This window comes from Falco punctatus (assembly GCF_963210335.1).
Source record: "Falco punctatus genome assembly, chromosome: 4".
Lineage (NCBI taxonomy): Eukaryota > Metazoa > Chordata > Aves > Falconiformes > Falconidae > Falco > Falco punctatus.
In genome coordinates, this window is record NC_137583.1 from 42,696,165 (window position 1) to 42,717,764 (window position 21,600).

The 21,600-nt window shown below is 40.7% G+C and overlaps 1 long non-coding RNA gene across 1 annotated transcript in view; it reads left to right on the forward strand.

Annotated features, from left to right (window-relative positions):
* The window catches only part of LOC308062743, a 69,554-nt gene continuing 47,954 nt past the window's right edge, over positions 1-21,600 (forward strand). Inside the window, exon 1 of the long non-coding RNA XR_013927668.1 lies at positions 1-21,600. This exon is cut by the window's right edge and continues 25,251 nt beyond it. This is a non-coding gene — a long non-coding RNA (uncharacterized lncRNA).

Sequence of the window (21,600 nt, forward strand, 5' to 3'; positions counted from 1 at the left end):
TGTTTTTATTTAGTATTTTATTTGCCTGTTTTACAGAGTTTTGCAAAAATTATTGTACGTGGGGAATGAGGTAGCTGTGAGCAGCAATAAGGAAAAACAGCTTTGTCCTACGTTACCAGTCCCAAAATGATAGAAAGTGGCTTTTACTATTCTGTCGTGTTTGTGAAGAAAAAGGTGGATTCTGCTTTTCAATTCTCCACAGGTAGGTTTCCATGAGAAATGGCCAAGACCCAAGCAAATCCTCAAAAACATCTACTCATATTTGCAATCAGACACACCGCTGAGGGATCCTTGTGCCATAGTTTCTGTGGGTTTTGATAATGGTAAAGTAGCAGTATTCACTTGCCCCATTTCCACTTTTTTGCTGCTGTTTAATACAGAAAGCATCTTTTTATGTTACTACAGCAGGGTCATTCCCAACACATTCATCTGATCGCACACAGAAACCACCCACATGGGGAATTTTTAATGACTACAGGTTGTGTTGGTGATATGCTACTGATTTTAATGGAGTCAAAAGGTCCCCACTGAATGCTATGGCTTACAAAATAGCACCAAAAATAATCGAGGTAACCACAAGACTGCCAAGGTAAGCACACTATTCTTGCTGTAACTCCCTATCCCAGCTCTACCAGGATTCATTTTTTATACTTTCACAGACCTTAACTAGAAAGAATAACAGCCCCCCTAGGAGAATAAAATTGGTTCTCTTTCTAACTATCTTTGTTCAGTACCAAAGGCAATATTTTCTTTTCTAGAAGGCAGGAATCAGATAATACTGAGTTTGGTGTGTCTCTTGCACATTTCCCACCTTCTCCCCTATCATTGTCCAGAAGTTGGGAGCATGTCCGGTAGCCTGCACCTGTCAGGTATGGACATGCACATGACAGTGTTTTCATAACTTTGAATAAAAGTCCTCTTATACTGCACAGCTGGCAACTGGCCACAGAAGAAGAAAACCCACTTTTTTACAGAAGATCCTGCTTCTTGTTTAAATGAGCTACCAGTACACAGTTGTGGAAGCAGTGCAAGTATAGATCACATATAATTAATAATACATCACAAATAATTGGTGATGCAGTGAAACAGTAGCAGAAGTCCAGGGGGATCTGAAGTACTGCTAACAAAGCAATATGCTTTGTGATTCAGCAAGAAGGAATTAATGACTTCAGGCCTGAAATAGAAATGTGGTCAGCTGGTATTAAAAGTTTGATCCTCCTTTTTGTGTAATGGCAAACGCTCTATAAATGCACGAAAACGTCAATAGTATAAAACTAATATGCGATTCAGTAGAGAAACCAAAGTTTAAAACTCTTGTGAATTTTACTGAACATTTTACATACTATTTTGCAAATAGATTCCTAGCTACTGCCAGGTTTCCATTCACAGAAGCAGTCTAGTCTAACTCAAGATATTTGTAAGAGACCATGGCTGCAAACCAATGGAAACAAGAACCAATTATTTGCCCTGTGTATTGGAACATGGCTCCTCTGTCGAGGCTTTTATATACTACGATGATACAAATAGTAATAACAACAGAGCCAACTTGATTTAGGTAAACTCTGTTTTCCTAGGTTTTATTCTTCAATAACTAACTGAAGTGTTACAATGACAACCTTAATCTTTGCATTTTCAGTTTTGGAAAATTCATAACTTTATCACTATATTAAACACTATTTTCTGTTTGGTATTTCCAGAAGATATACAATAGATTTGTAGCATCATTTAGTAAATAAATTCATTATGGTTTGCATTAAACTCTACTAAGGGGAAGAGAGAACCTTTCTCTATTATTGATTCTCGTGGGCAGTCTAGCATGAAATTTTTGATGTATTTTTTTTGAGGATTAAAAAGTTGGGCAGAAAAATGTATTATTGATTGTGCACTACAAAGTACAGTATGCTGCTCATCAAACTCATGTATTATTGATTAAAACACTCAACAGTGCTAACCTTTCACTCAGTTGCTCCAAGGTAACTTTTTTCAGGAGGCTGTCAGGTACTGTGCTTACAGATTGTACTTCCCAGGCAGTTTGGAAAACTCATGGAGCAGCAACCAGAGTTGTTTAAAAGAAATTTGTTGATAATCTTAGAGTCCGTACATTCAAAGAAGGGGTTAGTTTGGCAGAAAGACACCTTGCATCTCACTTACACCTTATGTGGAAGAGGTAGCTGGTGGATCACCCAATCCATATTATCCAACAGAAACTTTGTAACTGGTTAGGCACATAGGTGTCAAACATGGGTCTGCAAATACCAGTCTGCATACTAAATACAAAAGCAAAATTTGCCTGACTTTGCCACTGCTATGCCTGGAATAAGAGTAGAATGAAAAGGGGATTTATGACTTCAGAAGTATCTCTGGAATCAGCACCTCAGTGGCTTTTCCCAAAGTATGGAGCATGTTATGCACGAGCAATTTGTCAGAGCTGAAATTGAAAGTATGATCAGCACAAATGAGGTCAAATCCTCTGGTTGTCTGCCCATTACAGGATTCTTACACCTCACCGATTTGTCTTCTGAGCCATGGTTAGATTTTGCATGCTGCATTTATCTCCTTTACCAAAGTATTCTAAAAAGTATATATATATTTATTACATTTAGTACAAGGAGATAAAATACTGCATGATGAAATTTAGAACAGACTTAATACAAAGAATCCCTTCCTGAACTGATCTGAGGTTTAGAAGAGGAAGCAGACAGTAACATGAGCTTTCTGTCCTGTGACCTGTAAGCAGAAAAAGCATCTTCTATTCATAGAAAAACAGTGGAGACATATCACAAAACCTCCTTTCTACAATGATTAACACCTTATTTACAGAAATCCTATTGGAATATTCTAGTTTGCCATCATAATAAAAGTCTGACTCTACATAAGGACAGAAATGACAAAAATAGCATCACCAGGGTGATGGCTACTTGACAGATTTCACAGAATGATTAATCCAATGGAAAAACCCGAACATTGCAGAACTGATGAAGAGGTCTCTCTCGAGTGCATCAATTCACAAATCTCTCTAAATAACATGCGCTAGCAGCCCACTCACAAAAAGACTATAGAATATTTGTCATCATGTATTTCATTAATGATGTCAGCATTTTAAAATAAACTGAAAACTATTCTTTTCAATTCGTAGGCCTTAGCAAGAATTCAAAGAGAAGTCTGTCACAAAAACCGAGTTAGAAATCCTTAAAATGCAACTTTAAAAATATCTTTTGTCTATTTGGCATTACAACTTCTATGTTGGTGGAACAAGGTCAAGAAGAAAAATGAGAAAAAGAAACAGTTTCCCAAGTACCAGGCCAGCACCAACCTCATCACAGAGCCATCAGCATGGATTGCATTGCCATTCAGAAAAAATTACTCAGATGCAGGGCCAAATAGCAAACTACTCTGCAGATATAGCATAAAGTAAAATAAGAAAATTCATTGAAGTTAATCTGCTCTGTGGCCTGGTTACAGAACCACCACAACCAGTTGCACATCTGGTAATGATTCTGGAGCGCTCTGGCGTTCAGTGAACTTCCCTGTCTGCTTAGCACTGGGGAGGCACATCTGGAGTACTGGGCCCATTTCTGGGCTTCCCAGTACAAGAGAGACACGGACATACCAGAATGAGTCCAGCAAAGAGCCACTAAAGTAATTGAGTGCAGCATCTCCTGTACAAGGGAAGTCAGAGCTGGGACTGCTCAGCCTGGAGAAAAGAAGGGTCAGAGGGGTCTCATTAATGTGCATAAATAGCTGATGTGAGCGTAAAGACAACTGAACCAGATTCTGCTTGGTGGTGCCCAGTGAGAGGACAAGAAGCAACAAGCACAAACTGGAACACAGAAGACTGTTTAAACATGAGAAAAAGAACTTTTCACTGTAAAGGTTATCAAACACTGGAACTGGTTGCCCAGAGAGGTTGTGGAGTCTCCATCCTTGGAGGTACTGACAAGCCGACTGTATCTGTGTAACCTGCCCTAGCCATCCCTAGAAAATCTCCCAAGATCCCTTCCAGCCTCAGTTTTTGTTATCCTGTTTCACAGTTCAAGCAAGCAGCTCTGAAGATGCTGAGGCAGGCAGAATGGAAGGAGAGGGGCAAAATGAGCATCAGACAATGAAAATAAAACCTTTTAAGAGTCCATTTCTTCCTTTACACTGATGTAAAACAAGGCAACCCCAGGGAGTGCAGGGCAGCTGTACTGCTGCAGCAAGCAGAGCAGATGCAAAGTCTAAAAGATGAACCGGTTCCTGGAGCAGCACTTTAACATCTGTACTGACTGATCTGCAATTCCTACCTGCTTCAAGCACAAGGTACCCAAAGATCCCCATTCCCTTAGACTCCATGTTTCTAGACATGCCTGGACAGGTGGTGGAGGCACCTGGACAGAGAACACAGTGACCCAAGGCGTTGGCAACCCTCTTGCCTACTGCATGCATAGTTCAGCAATGAGAAGCTACATTAAGCATTGAGTGCAGAGGCACCGAGGAGGTTACTGTCTCATCCACCCAATTATCACTTTTCTTTTTCCACCTCTCAGGTTTTAATTTCTCTTTGCCTAAAATTATGCTGAAATAACCCCTCTGTGTGCTGCTTGGATGTATGCCCTTGTACTGCAACAAGGGACGTACGTCACCACTGCTGCTGGGCTTTGACCAAGTACCTATTTTAAAGTCAGGAGGGAATTTTGCCAGCTGTCGATCAGGACTGGTTTTTCACCCCCGTGCTTCTCCTGCATCAGAGAGGCACTGCTATGTTAGCAGCAGCGGAAGAGCACAGGTAAGACAGGTAAGAAAGTTGCTGCTCGCAGCACAATGTAGTGAAAACCTGGGCAGGATGAGTGGCAGAGGCAGGAAATAATGGGGCTGCTCTGGCAGCCGTAGGAGCAGGGAGAGACTGGAGACATTTCCATAAGGAGATTCATCTACTCTAGATACTTCTGCGTCCCAAGCCCCTTACACGCACAGGGAGGTAGCAGGAGAAGGGCAAAGAGGATCCATCTCATATAACTTGCTGAAATCAGCTTTTAATCAACTGGAACTAACTGAATCACTGGGCTCAGTACGTGCATATAAGCAAAAATAAAGATGATGTAACTAGAATGGCGGGATGTGCATATGCCCTATCTGCCAGGTGGCTGTACCCCCTCTCTGTTCCAGCTGAGCTATGGGGAAACGGGAGCTGCATGCAACTGGATAAACTGGGACTGGGTAGCCCTACAATGGCACTGTGAGCACGTCTCTGAACCAACAGGAAAACATCAGTGAAACAGACTGCGGCAACAAACAAAACTACCTACAGTATTATTTCCTGTACTGATCTTGGACCATCCTCTCACTCCCTTTCATCTCAGCCTTAATAAAGGGATGTCAGATTTACAGGATCATCTCTCCTGCCTCTGCGTCAGTGAAACTGTACTAGATTTTGCAAGCGAATCTCCTAGATAAGAAATGCAAATCAATTTGTCTCGTTTTCTTCATTGTGCCAGTACCCAAAATATGTTCTCTGGGATTAAGCAAAGGATTGGCAGGCTGCACGAAGGCTGCAGGGGAGGAGGGAGGGGGGGCAGAAAGGGTGAAATAAGGGGTAAAGAGAGGAATCTTCAAACCCAAGCGGTTTGTGGGAATGAAAAGTGCTTCATTTCTTTGCATCATCTTGGAATGGAGATCAAAAAGCAACTGCTGGGTGAGCACTGACAGCAACATAAAGCAGCAGCCACCACCTGAAATACCCAGGCGGCATTTCCACTACTCTTAGTTTATTTTTCAATAGTAAAATCTCTGTGATTCATTACTGTTCTTTGAAGTTTGAAGAAGTATTTTCACTCTAACAGTCACTAAAGAAATCTTCCACAAGGAGAAAGAGAGCAACATCCAAAAGAGAAGCAGAGTGAGGAGATTCAGATATACTTCTAGTGTTTTGGTGGGGTTTTTTTTTTTGTTGTTTATTTGTTTTTTCTTAATAGATGTGTTAAAAAAACCCAAACCAAAACAAAAACAAGCAACTTATCTCCTCTGAAACAGTTTCTGCTTCCTGATCATTTGTCTTTCAAGACAGCTGGACAGCTTCCTCTTTCTTGAAGGTGTTTAGTTGCTCCAGATATATAAAAAACCAAAGGTGATGCACCAGCCCAGAGCACTGTTTTGCGTCCTGTGCAATCTGACATGGCCAAATCAATGACATCACCTAACAAAAATGGAGAACTCAGCTAAACAAGGTTAGAGTGATGCTTGAACTGCCAAAGATGCCTGAACTCTTCTCACCACCACCCATTCTAGAACAAACCAGAATGAGCTGAGATCCTAACAGCCTTATTTATTGTCCGTTATTCACTGCTATTGTACTGTAGCATTGAGGATTACCAGGGGGCTGTTTCATTACATTAAGTGTATAATAAGAGAAGCAGTGTTCTTTACTTCTTCCCTGTGAGGGTGCTGAGGCGCCGGCACAGGCTGCCCAGAGCAGCTGTGGGTGCCCCATCCCCGGCATGTCCAAGGCCAGGCTGGACAGGGCTGGGAGCCGCCTGGGCTGGTGGGAGGTGTCCCTGCCTGTGGCAGGGGGCTGGGACTGGGTGATTTTTAAGGTCCCTTCCAACCCAAACCAGTCTGTGATTCTAAGAATATAACTAGAATTCAATAACATAAAGATATTGGAACAGTTTTGATCATCATGAAAAGTAATACGCCAAGATTTTGTCTGAGAAGAGGTTGGCAGAAGAGAAGGAAGGCAATGGGGTAGTTTTTAGTGTGCAGTGTATAATGTTCCCATGCATAAATTATCTTTTCCCTTCTTTTACTTTCTGTGAGAATCACTGTATCTTCTCTCTCTTGTGGAAACCTGTGCTGTAAGGACATGACAGAAACTCCCAATAAAACATGAAGCACATGCAAGCAGCTTAGAAATTATTGCTAGAAACAAACACAGGTATAAAACAGTTTTTAGCATCCTTTGCTTCTTTAAGCAAAATGAAATCCACAGATTTCTCATTGCATGAGCCTGTGTGGTATGCAGCAGGAATGGTGATTTTATCCACATATGAAACCAGATTTATAACTGCAGTCACAACAGAAGCTTGCCTTACTAAAGCTGTCACTTCTTCCATCTCCCCACCCTTCCCAAATACCTGCTTTAGGAAACAGGTCAGACTCCTAAGCCTGACTGCCTTAGTCTGCATTTTTAACTGGCTTCCCATCATATCTAAATGTTTGGTGTTCATAACTCCATGAAAAACTGGGTAATGGGGCTTGGGGGAACCCAACAAATCAAACAACTAGAACTACCTAGAGAAGCATTAGCATCCCAACTGCCTTAATGATGTGATACAAACCACTGGGGTTAAGAAAAGGTATACACATCAGCCCAAGGCACAACTACAGCAGTAAGTCGGCTTGCTTCTATCCCATGCTGTAACTTTGGGGAAAGTCTGAATGTCAGGGGAATAGGAGAACTCCCCTTCTATTTTCCAGCATAAAATACCTGTGTGAAATTTTACTGACTACCAACAACTGCCCCACAGGTTTGGAAGTGCCAGGAGCACTGCTGACAGTGGCAGCTCAGCAGGATAAAGATAACAGACTGATCTGTCTAGATCTGCCTTCAGCTGCCAGCACCCAAAGGTATGAGCAACACAACACCCTGAAATACGATGAGCAATAAACATGATCTACCCTTGCACCTACTGACAAACTCATTATATGACTCCTCCAGCCCAATTAAACAGCAGCTGCTGACTGATTTGCATGCACCACCACTCAGTCCATGATTACTGCTGACATGACGTGAGCTGTATAAAGGGCTCTTTCAGGAAAGGATTGTGTAAGCTGAATAAAGGCAGTTGGATTTTATGCTAAAGAAAATGTTGTGCATCAAGTCTATTAGATTTGCATTGCACAAGAATTATTCCAAATAACAGCTGAATCTTTAATGCTGCTACTGAAAAAAAAAAAAAAATAAAGAAGAAAACATTTCTACCAAACTGGAAGGTAAGGTCAAGTGAGAGGGTAATGGAAATTTATTTTTATTAATCAGGATTCAGAGGGCAAACACAGGTTTTACTAAAATGCTCCTTATTAAAATAATTTTCTAGTTGAACAGTTCATTGTATTTACCCATCATTGCAAAGGTGCCTGCCAGGTCAGCCCAGCCTGGAAAAGAAGCGCTTTAAATCTGCTAAGTAGTCTAGGCTGTCAAAAAAAGCTTTGCACCTAATCTAACATCTTTTGAAATAAAAGGGTACAATCCTGAGCCCACTGAAATGGATAGCAAAACTATTAGCCACGCTAGGCCAGGATTTTCATCTGGTTTTGATCACTATGTTAAGCAAATATTCCTGTTGGATACAGAGCACTCCAGAGAAGCCATAAGAATGAGCACTGCTTTCTCAGGTCCACAGTGCAACACACAATGGAGACAGCCCCAACCCCTTAAGGGAGAAAAAAGTGAACAACAATACAAAACAGCTTTTAAGCAGTCAAATTAAATAATGCAGACTTAAGGCTAATTTGGCAACATCCCTAGACTGTAAAAGCCCCTATAAGAAGTTTAGATTTGGAAGGGTTCTTGATACAGTTTATAGGCAAGAGAGACATACAAAAATCTTAATGACTTAAAGTGACTCTTTAGACGGACAACACCACTAAAAACCAAGCAAAGGAGAAGTCTCAGTTATATTAAATGCTACTGTGGCATTAACAGTGATTTTTCTGCAGATTACCCAAGTTAAAACAAAGCGTACCCTAAAAAGGTGGACAGGGATACTTGCCATATGCTTGCTGAGATACTCTCTTAAATATGAGGTGAAACTGTAGGCAAGGGAACAAGAGAGAAGTCACTGCAGTCAATTCACTTCTGACAAAAAGCCTAGTAAGAAGCAAAAGAAGAGACTGTTCAGAAGCAGCCAAATAAGCCTGCTGCAAAAGAGATAAATTGCAAAATATTTTTTTGATTTTTTGTTTGTATGTTTTGCTGTAGCCTTCATGCAGAAACCCATGAGACCATGGGCATTCAGAATGAAACAAAGGAAAGAAAGATGGAGTTAATATTTTAACACAGTATTTTACATTTGAACTGGTGCTCCAAACAGACACAAATCTCAACCAACTCTAAATGCTTAAAAATCAGCATACATTTAGCCTAAACAAACTAATCATTGTCAGTGATTAATTGGGATAAATTGCCTTCAGGAATTGCTTGTCTGAGTCCACTGACTGGAGAAATATTCTGTAATAAATCCCTATATTTTAAACAAACTGGTTTCACATTTATACTGGTACAACCCGTTGAGGAAGAAAGCCAGCAGCCACTGTCAGCACGGCCATCAGGACCAGCATCAGCAGATCTGTGACCTCAGATAGGCCTCCATCAAGAGTAACAAGAAGAAACAGCTTCTTCTATTATAGCTCCTCACAGCCATTCATGGCAAGATTTGGTACAGAGCTATCAGCCAGTTTTATCAACAGGGGAAATGAGGTATCGACTACAGGGAGGCTGATATGGTGCTAGTAGAGATGTGAGCCTCCTGACTACCAGTCCACCTGCTTGTCCTTTTTATAGGATAGATTAAGTAACAAAAAATAAACCAACCCCGAAGATACACAAATCTTAAAATTATCATCAAATCAGCAGTGGCAATTAAAATGAAAAACACAGAATTGCCTGTGTTCCTTTCTCCCCAGTCTTTTAATTATTCATATCCAACATCAGAGAATAGGGAAAACTAAACATTCAGAAGCTGAAAAGGTCAACAGGGACAGTAGTCTGCAGGAAAATTATAGGGATTTCTTGCTCTCCTGCAGCTAGAAATACAGACACTGGGACCCCATCCAACAGGAAGGACATCTGGGCTACAGAGAACAGGCATATGGATTGATCTGTGCCAGAATGGGCACTGCCAGCAACGAAAAACAGCTAAGGAGAAGGCAGAAGAGCATTAACTGGTTTGTTACTGTCTAAAGAGATTATACCCCAGAAAACTCAGGTTCTGCGGTTGTCTCTCCCTTACCCAGCCCAGTAAGTACGGGAACACAGGCACTTTTTTGCCAATTGGTACAGATGGAAGGCTTGTGGTTCAGAGGGTCTTGATACATTCAGCACCAGTGAGCTCAGAAAACCTGAGGAAAGCAAAGTGGGGACATCCAGCACAGCGGGCTTGAGCTTGACTGCACTCAGTCAAGAAGAATTAAGACAGTATTCCTAGCAGTTCAAGTTTTTCACTCTTCCCCTTTTGTCATTTTTTCCTTTTCTAAAAGGAAAAATTCTTAACTTAGAGAAAAAGAAGCCATTGGCCAACACTTAACACACTGCTACCCACTCTGCTAACACATGCCACCTCCTGCACCCTCCTGAGTATTTCACAATTCAGACAAGTGTCTGCTGGCAATCCCAGCACTCACAAAATAGTGAGTCAGACATTAAAATCTATCAGATTTTCAATACCATATACTAATGGATTTCTATTTTCCATTTGGACATGGATTTATTTTATTTCATTTCAGCAGTTAAGCTGCTTAGAAAACATACCTTTGAGTTCATTGCCTTAAATAAGAGATAGAAAACTGACCCACTGCTTGGTATCAAGTTTGATCAGATCAGGAAAGGACCCATAAAACTCAATAAAAGTCATAGCAGTGGGCTGTGAGGGTCACCCCGTGTAAGGGGTGCTCGGTCACTCCTAGCAGCTGGGTAGCATCAGGTCTAACTTACAACCTTTTTGAGGTTGTACTATGCTTGTGCCTCTTACCAAAGGACTTTCCTGACTATCTCAACATTAAGATAATGAAAAATTATATGTAGCCCATCAATTACTTATGCATTCTCTATTAATATTTCAAGGTTTGTGTACATAAATAAACCAAATTAATTAGAAATGAGAAATCTTTTTCTTCCCCTTAATATTTTCCTTTGGCACCTGCCCTACTTAGAGACCCTCACATATAGATCTCTATTTGTCTGCCATAAATCATTCAATGTGATGTTTCACCAAATAGAACAGCTTTCTCCTTACACCCAGTAACATCAAATACTCATGTTGAGAAATCAGCCATAGACTTTTGACTTGGCAGAGCTGCTAATGCAGTACCCGAGCTTTTGCAGAGAAAATTCATCACTTCATCACCAGCACCCAAAGAAAAGCCAAAGAATTATTCTAGTTATACTAGATACCACACTGGGAAGCAGACACAAAGGTGTGGCTGTAGGACACTGGCACCAGCTTGGTAATTATGTACTTCTACCTGGTACCTGGCATCTTTCATATATACACAGCTCACCATTATCTTATTCTCAAAGTCATAATGCATAATCTCCCAGCAAAGAAAGAGCCAAATGAGTCATACAAGTGAAGGCATTAATGCTACCACCTTATCTCTGCACTAACTATATGTTTGGTTTTTCTTTTTTTTTAATTCTCGAATAAAATTGTTTTTATTCTCTTACTTTATTTCTCTGCTCCCCCATGCTCAATTTTTTCTTCTAATCTTCCCCTTTTTCTCTTTTTACTTCTTGTGTCTGTAATTACCAGTGCTCAATGCCTTCATACAGATCAGTATCTAGCCACGCATCGCACACTCACTGTGCTCTGTCACAGAATCACAGAACGGTCAGGGGTGGATGGGACCTTGGGAGATCATCCAGTCCAGCCCCCCGCTAGAGCAGGGTCTCCTACCGCAGGTTGCACAGAGTCATGTCCAGGTAGGTTTGAATGTCTCCAGAGAAGGAGACCCCACAGCCTCCTGGGCAGCCTGTGCCAGTGCTCTGTCACCTGCAAGGTGAAGCAGCTCTTCCTCGTATTCAGATGGAACTTCTTGTGTTGCAGTTTGTGCCTCTTGCCCCTTGTCCTGTCACTGGGCACCACTGAAAGGAGCCTGGCCCCATCCTCTTGACACTCACCCTTAAGATATTTGTAGATACTGATAAGAATGATAAGTCAATTTGATAAGGTTTGTTTGGACTCAGTACCTACTCCATAATTCTCCTTCACCCCAGGATTTCTATTTTGTCCCCCATAAGCCTAGTGGGAATTACTTTAGTGCTCTTCTCTAGGCTTTTCACACATCATGCTCTGGTCTGCTCCTATACAGTCTTCTGCACCGCAGAAACACACAGTTACTGTTGTTTCAGCATGAACTTCTATTCCTCTTCTATCTTCATTTTGATAAGCTTAGCCCCTGAGGGCCCGGTCCCAGCCCTTAGAAAGAACCTCCCTTGAGTTATCAGTAGCTGCTCCTTCCTATTTTCTTTTTCCCCAGCAGCTGAGTTTCTCTAGCTCTTTCCTTTTAGCATCTTTGGTTATTCAGGTAGGAACAGGATTCTTTTCCTTCTTATTTCCATTTATTTAAACCCTTCAAGACACCCCAGAAGACCCCTTCTCTGGCAGCAGGAGTGAGGCTATCCCAAGGATGACCTCATACCACCAAGCACAATCCCCACAGTACCTGAATGGAGTTGACATAGCAGAGCAAGCAACAGTTCCATCCTCAGCAGACACAGGAAGGGAATGAGCCCGACCAGGCTAGAAACAGGAACCCCACAGCAGAGCAATAAGCAAGCCCTGAGCTCAGCTGGAGCACCTGGGCCATGAGTAGGAGGCAGGGGATCCAGGTGAGGCTGCTCAGGGCAATTAAAGCCCATTAGTGCCCTCAGGGCCCTGACAGTCTCCTCCCCATTTACAAAAGGGTTTTTTTTTGAAGTTGTTTCTGACAATGTTATTTATGATCAAGTACCGTACCCACTGCACAGTCACAGTATGAATGGCAGCAACACCTCTGAGTTATGCAGCTTGGGAAGAATTAATTTTGAAATTACAACCATTGATCACCAGCTGCTATGTTTTCTATTGAAAATTTAATCAATAAAAGGTGGAAGTACAAAGTTTGATTAAATTGAGTCAATAAAGGCAAACATCAAGAGTTTCATTAAACTCTGTGCAAAAAGTGTCATTTTTGAGAATATTATCTTTTAGAAGGTTTGCCAAACAATTACTCTTTTTGACAACACATTTCAAAAGGTACATTACAAAAACTACAGTGCTTTATTGTACCACCCTTTGAAAAGAATATAAGTAGTCCCCTCTGGTGAGCCTTCTGACTGAGAATAAGTAAATTACAAAGTATATAGGCTATCTTCATGAGCATTCAGCCTACAGAAATGCCTGTCCGTGTGTTTGTTTGTCTGTTTGTTTTCTTGCATAGGCTTTCACTGGGGCAACTGATTGAGGAGAGCCAGAGAAGCCAGCCTCTCTAGCTTGTTGGTTGTCAGTGTATTGGACTCTATAGCTCTGGACAATTGCTATTGAAATAAATGAACTATCTCACCTATCATTCCTTCTGGAAACGTATTAAATAATATCACCACTTTTAGAATATAACAGTTATTATTACAATTTTCATCAAAAAAAGAACTGTGAATCCACTACAAGGGGAAAAAGCATGCCTAAGTATTTCTCAAGCCTTAACTCTTTGTTGCTATTTGTTTTCCCTTTTTTCGTATTTGTCCCCCTACAATACCATTGCTTCTTTTCCCCTCTTTGTAAACGAACTCGGTCCAGTCCTGCTCAGTAATTCCATGGTTGTTGTCTTTCAGCCTGTTCCCACCAACTGCAAACTTCTCTCCCATGATTTTCCCCTTGTTTCCCCAAAGTGATACTTTTTTCCTAACCAACCTTCTGCAGAGCTCCCCTTCCTCCCCCTCACATCTCCTGCCTTCCCTCTCACTCATCTACTCTTCCATATTGCACCCCTGAAGAGAGATCAGCTCTGTCTGACATCTTTCCCATGAGAAAATCTATAGCAGTATGTATGATGTAAACTAGTTGTTAACTATATTTTTCTCCATTAGAAAGACTAAAAATAAAGACTAAAATCTTGTGAAGATGGGGCATACGGCTTTGTTTATCAGTAGAAATTATTTTTATCCCAAGAGGTTTGGTCATTCTTTGCAGAAAAATGCTCTGTAGTTCTCACATTCAGGATACGTCAGTATTTAATAACACTGCACAGGAATGAATCTGAGATTAAGTTTTAATGGTTCTCTGCAGATTGTAGCAGTTTCCAGCTAGAATAATTGGATAAATGGAGTTACTGAAGGGAAATGCAGAGTTTATGACTTTGCAGGAGAAAGATGTTTTTAAATTGTAAAGATTCATCTTAAAACTCTCCACTTTCACTTACTTCATTTTCTTTCCAAGTAATTTACATCCATGTAGTTTTGTATTCTGCCTATAAAACATTTCACTGATATTATGTCAGTTTTCTCTGAGTACAAATAAGGTGAGTGTGATGCACATTTATAACTCTGCCCTTTGTCTGAGCTAGAAAGATGAAATGTAAGGATCAAAAATCTGTGTAGAAAGCTATTGGAGGTAACTACACTGGGTAACTAGCTAAAATTATTGTTCCCTTTTTCAGGCACTTCATGGGAAAATTTGTAAGAAAAATAGGGTGTAAGTAGGATGTTTCTCTTATGGTGCTGAATTGTGCAGACATCCATGTGATTCACGATCAGTCACATAACTTTGAGTTCCCTTTTCTTCTCGCAATCATAGCTGCATCCCGCCTGAGACTGCAGCTTCTCCAAGACAGTGCATTAGGCAAGAGGGTATAAACAGAAGTCAGCAGAAGGGTTTCTTCTAACCTGTATCTCTGCAAAACTCCTGATTTGTTAAATCAAAAGGAAAAAAAAAGAGCTGCCACTATCTCAAGGTATTTCTTAAAACATGCCCCTTCAAGATTTAGATTATTTGGCCATGAACATCAGTCTTAAGTGGGAAAGTAGAGATTTAAAAACAGAATTGGAGAGAAGCCATCTAAGGAAAAGAGGTCTGCCAGTTAAATCCAGAATATAGTTGACTAAGTATCATTAATGTCTTTATAGCCTTATGTTTAAACATCAATAGCCAGGGTTGCCTTTGTTCAAAAGTAAAAAACTGAGAAAGTTGCATAGGTGCCCTAATGTAAATTTTCAGAGTTCATTAAATATGAATGAGAAAGGCAGTGTCTGAAAAAAAACTTCTCAAGCATTATAGAAATTAATTTACTAGGATTTACACTGCCAGAACCGTAAAACATTGAAATTAACTGCCGCATGGATTATCCCAGTATAACTTCTTAAATGCTAATTCAGTTATGGCAACCTCAAAAAAAAAAAACAAACCAAAAAATGCAAAATCTCATGGGCTTCATTTTTTTAGCTAGTTTCTCCAACTACTAGTAGACCTGTTATGCATGCTAACAATATTCGGTCCCTTGTAGGAAGCAAGGCTCTGGTATCCAGTGTGCAGGATTAAGCAATATAACTCAAATGAAGGATCCCAAAGTTACTGAAGTTCCTCAATGTCTTCCAGAGACAACCCCCACACCCTTTAGCTTCTGAGGTGGTTCCAGTTTAATCCTCCACATTCCTCCAGAGAGAAAAAAATGCAAATTTGAAGCAGGCCATTTTCAGTGCATGGTCTAAATGACTATGGTTTGTTAAGAATCGTTAATTCCTGCTGTTGAAGGAGAATGAATTCTTGTGTTGTGATGAATGCTCTCCCCAAAGGGCTTGTGTGCGGTAAGGCACCGGTTCTCTGGGTGCCAGGTGCTGTCCCATGCAGCTGATAACCAGGACCCTGGTCACAGACACTTCCATTGCAGCACTATTGCAAGCTGCTGCTGTCCTCTCCCCTGCCTCTAGCCTCTGATTCCTGTCCCAGCCCACGCAAGTACAATTCGATGAGCCAGTTCAGGCTTATTTTTATCCTTGATCTGTTCCCCAGCCTCATTCACCAAGTGGTCCTGCAAACGGCTGTCCTGGCCGAGCACAGCAGCTAGAGCAAGGGGCGGGCTTGGGGGCACAGTGGCACTTCTGCCAGCACCGCTCCACTGCGCTGCAGCTGGCTGCCCAGAGCTGGGGGGAGGCTGATCCCCTTCAGATGTTCTTTGAGTTTCCTGCTGCAGCTCCCTCTGCCTCAGAGGCGTTGCTGGCCGCTAGAGAGAAGGTAGCTTAAGACTCGGTAACCACTCAGCGCTGCAGTTGCCTGCCCGATGCTGGCAGCATCAGGCCCTATTTGGGCCCTTTCTCCCGTGGAAATGGGGTGGGAAGAGGCCAGAAGCAGAGACAGGAGCGGGTGCTATTGACTCCTACCGCTGCCAGGCTTCAACCTGACTTTCTGGGCTCTTACACAGGCAGTGCAGGCAGCAGCCCCTCCGTGCCCCCCTGCCCAGCGGTCACGGCTCGGATGACCTGCCTGCATCCGGAGCTGGTGCCACTGCCCTCAGCCTGCGCTGAGCCTCAGCCTGTCCTGCTCAGGAAGATCCCCTGTCTGTCTGTGCTGCACTTGCCTGCTGGAGGAGACAGGCAGACAATGGACAGAGGAAAAGAATCATCCAGAGGAGAATGTGTGTGGATTTCAGACCAGCTGCACATTCAGCGATGTACTGAAATATTTTTTAAAATGGCATTTACAGCCTTGCTAATTGTATTGTTTGAGTAACATGAAGTGAATCAATAATAATATGCCTGGTTTGTTTCATTTCCTTTTTTTTGTTCTTACTGACTGAAACTTTTCAGTATTAGAAAGAATTTTAACACTGAATATTCTTGTCCTTATTAGGTATTTTTAAAATAAATTAATAAATGTATTTTTAGGACTACCAGAGCGTAAAATTCAAATCCACAAAATTTGTGCAACATGGTACTTCAAACATTGCTGTTGTACAATTATGTGAACGAATAACATCAGAGACAAGCACGGTGAAGCCCATCAGCCCTCTGAGCATATGGTACCTGTTTATAGCCAAAAATGAGGAGATGCCAGTTGAATAGAGGAAACAGAAATAATGAACAATAACCCTTAGCAGATTTAAAAGGAAAGCCTGTTGAGCAGTCCACAATAGTTGTTACTCAACACTCATATATTATCAGAATATCTTTAGAATAGATACTTTGAATTCTTAGTTGCTTTTATTATGTCATTAATTAAACACAAGTTGCATACAAATGCCTGCAAGCATTCAATTGTAGTGTTCTACATTAAGTGGCATCTATTTACAGTTACCAGCAAGCCAAGGGGTTTTTGACTGGCTCAGCTAGATTTTATTTTTGCAGCAAAATGCCAGCTCAAGCTGGAAACGTTACAAATAAAAACTAAAGAGCCTGGCTCACCACTGTACTATTTCCAAAATATACCAAGATAACAGTATGAGCTAGATCCCTGCCTTAGCTGCACATTCACAACCTGTATATTTATTCTGGCACTCCTAGAAGGTAAAACGGCTCTTTACAAGATTCAAAACATGCAAATGCCTAGATGGAGGGAGGGGCTCTAAGGAGATGACTCCGTATCAGACATCTTAATAAAGCAGTCTCACCTTATTCCCCCAATTTATTACCACCTTTCCTGAGGTCCATTATGCATCATTAATATGGAAGTGGAAAGCAGCTGTTGGTGAAGTTATTTTTCCCTTGTGTTTGCCCGTGGGAGACTACTGGCATAGAGAGCATCCTTGGGTACCCATGGCAGATGGCTTTAAGCCATCCGAGCAACCAATCATCACTACAGCTCCCATGAGAAACGAGCTACTGCATGACGCAACGTGGTCTCTCCTCCCTGACTTTAGAAGAGGCACATTAGTTTTAGCATGTATCACTTCTGATGTACACTTTCAGAGATGTTTGATGAATATAGGCAGTTCATAGGTCTCAGAAAAGTTTATATCCCACAGAAGGAAGGAAATTAAGTACTTGCACATCTCAGAAAACTGTTCCCAAGCCCATCTAAACAAGTGTTACAGAAATCAAGCATGCAGCTTGAGGACAATATTCTGAATAGTCCTCCTTCAACCGCTCTTCATTAGAGCTGAAACAAATAGTGAAAATAAGAAAAATCACAAATATTTTGTTGGAAAGACATCAGGGAGCCTATTGGTTGTTATTTAACAGTCTGTTATTACGTAAGTTTGGCCTGTTTGCATTCTTCAGCTCAATATTCAGGGATAATATTTCATTGACAGCAGTTTTTGCAGAAAGGAAATGCAGCTGTGGTATCAGTGGAAAATTACATAGGCTAGATTTCATATTTCCACATGTAATATCTTTCCCTAAAACTACTATTACACCCAATAAAAGAAAACAACTGCTCTATTTTTAAACAATAACAGCCATTCAGTTTTAAACTTGGACTTCAGAATAACTTTTTCTAGTGAGAAACAACCCTTCTAAAACCAGACAAAAGAGTTTGAATTTTTACTATTTCCCCACAAAAATTTAAGCCAGAACAATATGACTTGAATACCTTTGATTAAAAACCCTAATTTTCTTGAAAAGAGATGTTCTCATGCCTATTCAGCCAGTAGAAAAAAAAGGATCAAAATCTATCAGATAAAAAATGTAACACATATCTCAAACCTAAAAGTTTAAAAGTTATTTTTTAGAATTCCCATGAATAGAAGTTCTTAAATGCAAACAACTTCCCATGGAGTTCCCAGACAGATTCATCACTTAAATACAGTTTCTTTCCTAAATTTTCCTTTTGCTAGCAAAATATGCTCAAGCCTTACAAAATTCACAAGGAGAAGCGGTGTGCAATTGTATGTCTTTGAACCTTTGACACTTACCAAATGAGGAGATGTGTATTTAATTTATGTTCTTGATTTTGAGAAATAATTTTTAAAGGCCTAAAATAGCAATGGCCCTGATTGACTTCTGCTTGAAAAATCTGTGAATCACTCTCATTTCCAAGATAAAAATAGAAAAGTAAAAAAAAAAAAAATATCAAAAATTATCTCAGGAAATTCCAACTAGTGTCCAGCTTGCTACCACAAGTAAAGGTGTAGGAAGAATTCTTTTCAGAGATGGCAGCTTAGCACTACTAATGCATTACAGTCACTGTGACCACCAGTTCCTTTGCTCTAAAACCCGTTCACCGTAACTCAAACAATAACACAACATAACAGCACAGCATAGCATAGAATAACGTAACATTATGTATTATAAAAGTAAATATAGCATGATCAGCTCTAGCCCTAAATCTAGTTTTCAGTTAGATGCTACTCATTCATTTTGGCAACTCAACAGTATTACTGCCATGGCTTCCATCTCCTGCTACAACTCACTGCTGCTGGAAGTAGAGCCAGCCATATCCCATGCGTCCACACCGCTGACTGGGGGGATTTGTAGCTTGTGTCCCACAGCCCATTCACACTGGCAGGTGGGGCTCACCACACTCTGCCCTGCAATGTCAACATCCTACCTACTTTTTGCAGTCATTGCAGAAAAATCTGTGCTTTTGATGAATAACTTTATATCCACTTTAGGCGTGGACCTTTACATGAGATGCATGATTGTGTAGAAGAAGAGCTAATTTCTTTCTGTCAACTGGAAAATTTGTTGCTCCTAAACTGATTGCCTTATGGTGACATTATCCATCCACCATTAGATGTCAGTGCAAGGACAAGTGGCATCTATGTGCCCATTCATATATAATGCCCAGTGTAACATTGGTGTTTCCAATATACCAGGGTGACCTTTCTGAACACCGGTACGGCTTTGCTCAGGTTTTAGCACCTTTCTGCTCACTCTTGCTGTTCCAACAGGTACAGAAAGTTTGAAGGGGTGTAGTTGATTTTTCCAGTGCCTTCTTTTTGAAATTTCTTTTACTTTTAGACTACTCAAAGAAAATAACAGTATGAAAAAAAGTATTTTTCTTTGGACAATTTTTGCAGAGTTTGTAAGTTGTAGACAACATATAGTTTATACAAAACCTTTTCAGATTTTCTCCCTCAGGCACTTCAGATATATAAAACCAGTAGCCCAGAGCTCTGATTGCCATGGAGTACAACTGACAGTAGAACCCACCTGGCAACTCTCAAAAGTTTTGAAAACATCTTTCCATACCTCCCCTCTTCACCAGATATTAGGTCTAGATTAAAAAACAGTGCCTCTTCTCTTGAAAGATTATATATGATCCAAGAAAGGGATTTGACATCCGTCCAGAAAAGTAGATATTTCTATTTCCTTCATGAACTTGCAGCTGGCATTTATCATCACTCATCCCTTAATGCATGCAACAATTTGCAGTTTCTGCTGGGTATTGTATTAATAAAATCTGCTCATCCACACCAAGATGTTACAATTAGTTATTGTCTAGTTATTTTTTTAATGAAAATCCAAATATGCACAGAAGATACCTGAATTACAGTCTTAGCCTCAGATGTCCTCAGCAGATTAGCACAGAGTCCCAGTGAGCCCCGAGGCTGAATCCCAAAGGGTCAGACCAAAGGCTTCAGGCTGAATCATGGCCCCTGAGGAGCCCCTGGGGTTATAGTCATAATTTCAGTTTCAGGATGCTGAAAAAAGCACAAGGCAAGGGAACATTTACTGATCAAACCAGAATCGTGAACATCTAACTACTCTTAAGTCTTTTAAATAATATTCTTAAATTAATTTTTCCCTGAATCAAAATGGCAAATAGATTCTTTTCCTTTCTAGTGTCTCTGGCAGATTCACATCTGGCTGCATGTGTGTGAATTTGCCTGCAGTAAATGGAGTTTTACAGACTAGTCAAAAAGAGAAATTGTTCAACACATCAGCCGAAAGGGCTCAGTTTTGAATTACACAGCACAAGTAGACAGCTGCTGCTTCAGGAATATAGGTGAGCTGCTTCGATAACACACCTCACTCCATGGATTGTAAAAGCCATTACTTTGCAGCAATAATAGTCAAAGAAAACAACAATAAAATCATGAACTATTAAGCAGGAAATTCTTTCAGTAGCATTGAAGTTGTTGTTTCTGCTACTTATAATGGCTGAAATAATTTCTGGTAACCCCAGTGGTTCACTTATTTCTATTAGTTTTGCCTCTGTAACCACGTCCTCCCTCTGCCCTTTCCCCAGCTTTCTCTTTCAGAGCTTCTCGACAACAAAACCTCATTGGGGAAAACCAGTAGGTTTTGTTCATGGCAGTGCTATGCTTTGGCCTGCCGTAGTTCCACTATTTTGAAAGAAATATCAGGCCGTGAAGTTCACCAGACCATGAAAGAGAAGATAAGCAAGTTCCATTTAAATTTCTACAGCCCTAATTTTGAGGTTTTATTGAAATATTTAACTGTATTTAAAAGTCTAAATTTTTGTCAGCCGTTACTTCACTCTCACGTGGCAATAGGCATTGTAAACCATAAACTCCAAACAGAACAATATATTTTGCCCGGTTAATTTCTGAGAAATAGAAATGGTTACTTCTATATTTATTTCCCAGTTTAATGACTGCTCTGGCTTTATTGACCTACATTTCAGCTTGCAGACAAGTGTAGGGGAGTGCATTATCTCATGTGTGCTGTTTCATTGCAAAATTCAAACGCAGGTTTCACAAGGTGCACCTTATAGAAGCACACACAGTCCCTGCTCCCAGGACCCTGCCCATTCAAAAAGCCAACCATCAGGAGGGAATACTGAGCACAGAGAGTAAATTCCATTCACCCAGGGCTGCACAAGCCAGTGGCAGAGACAGGAAAAGGACCACCTTTTCTACTGCTGTATTCCTTATGCTAGACAGTATTCTTGGATTTTTATTTTCCTTTTTTTTTTTTCTATTCTATGATATAAACAAGAAAAGGTCAGTAGGCAGGGCCTGTAGTTAGAA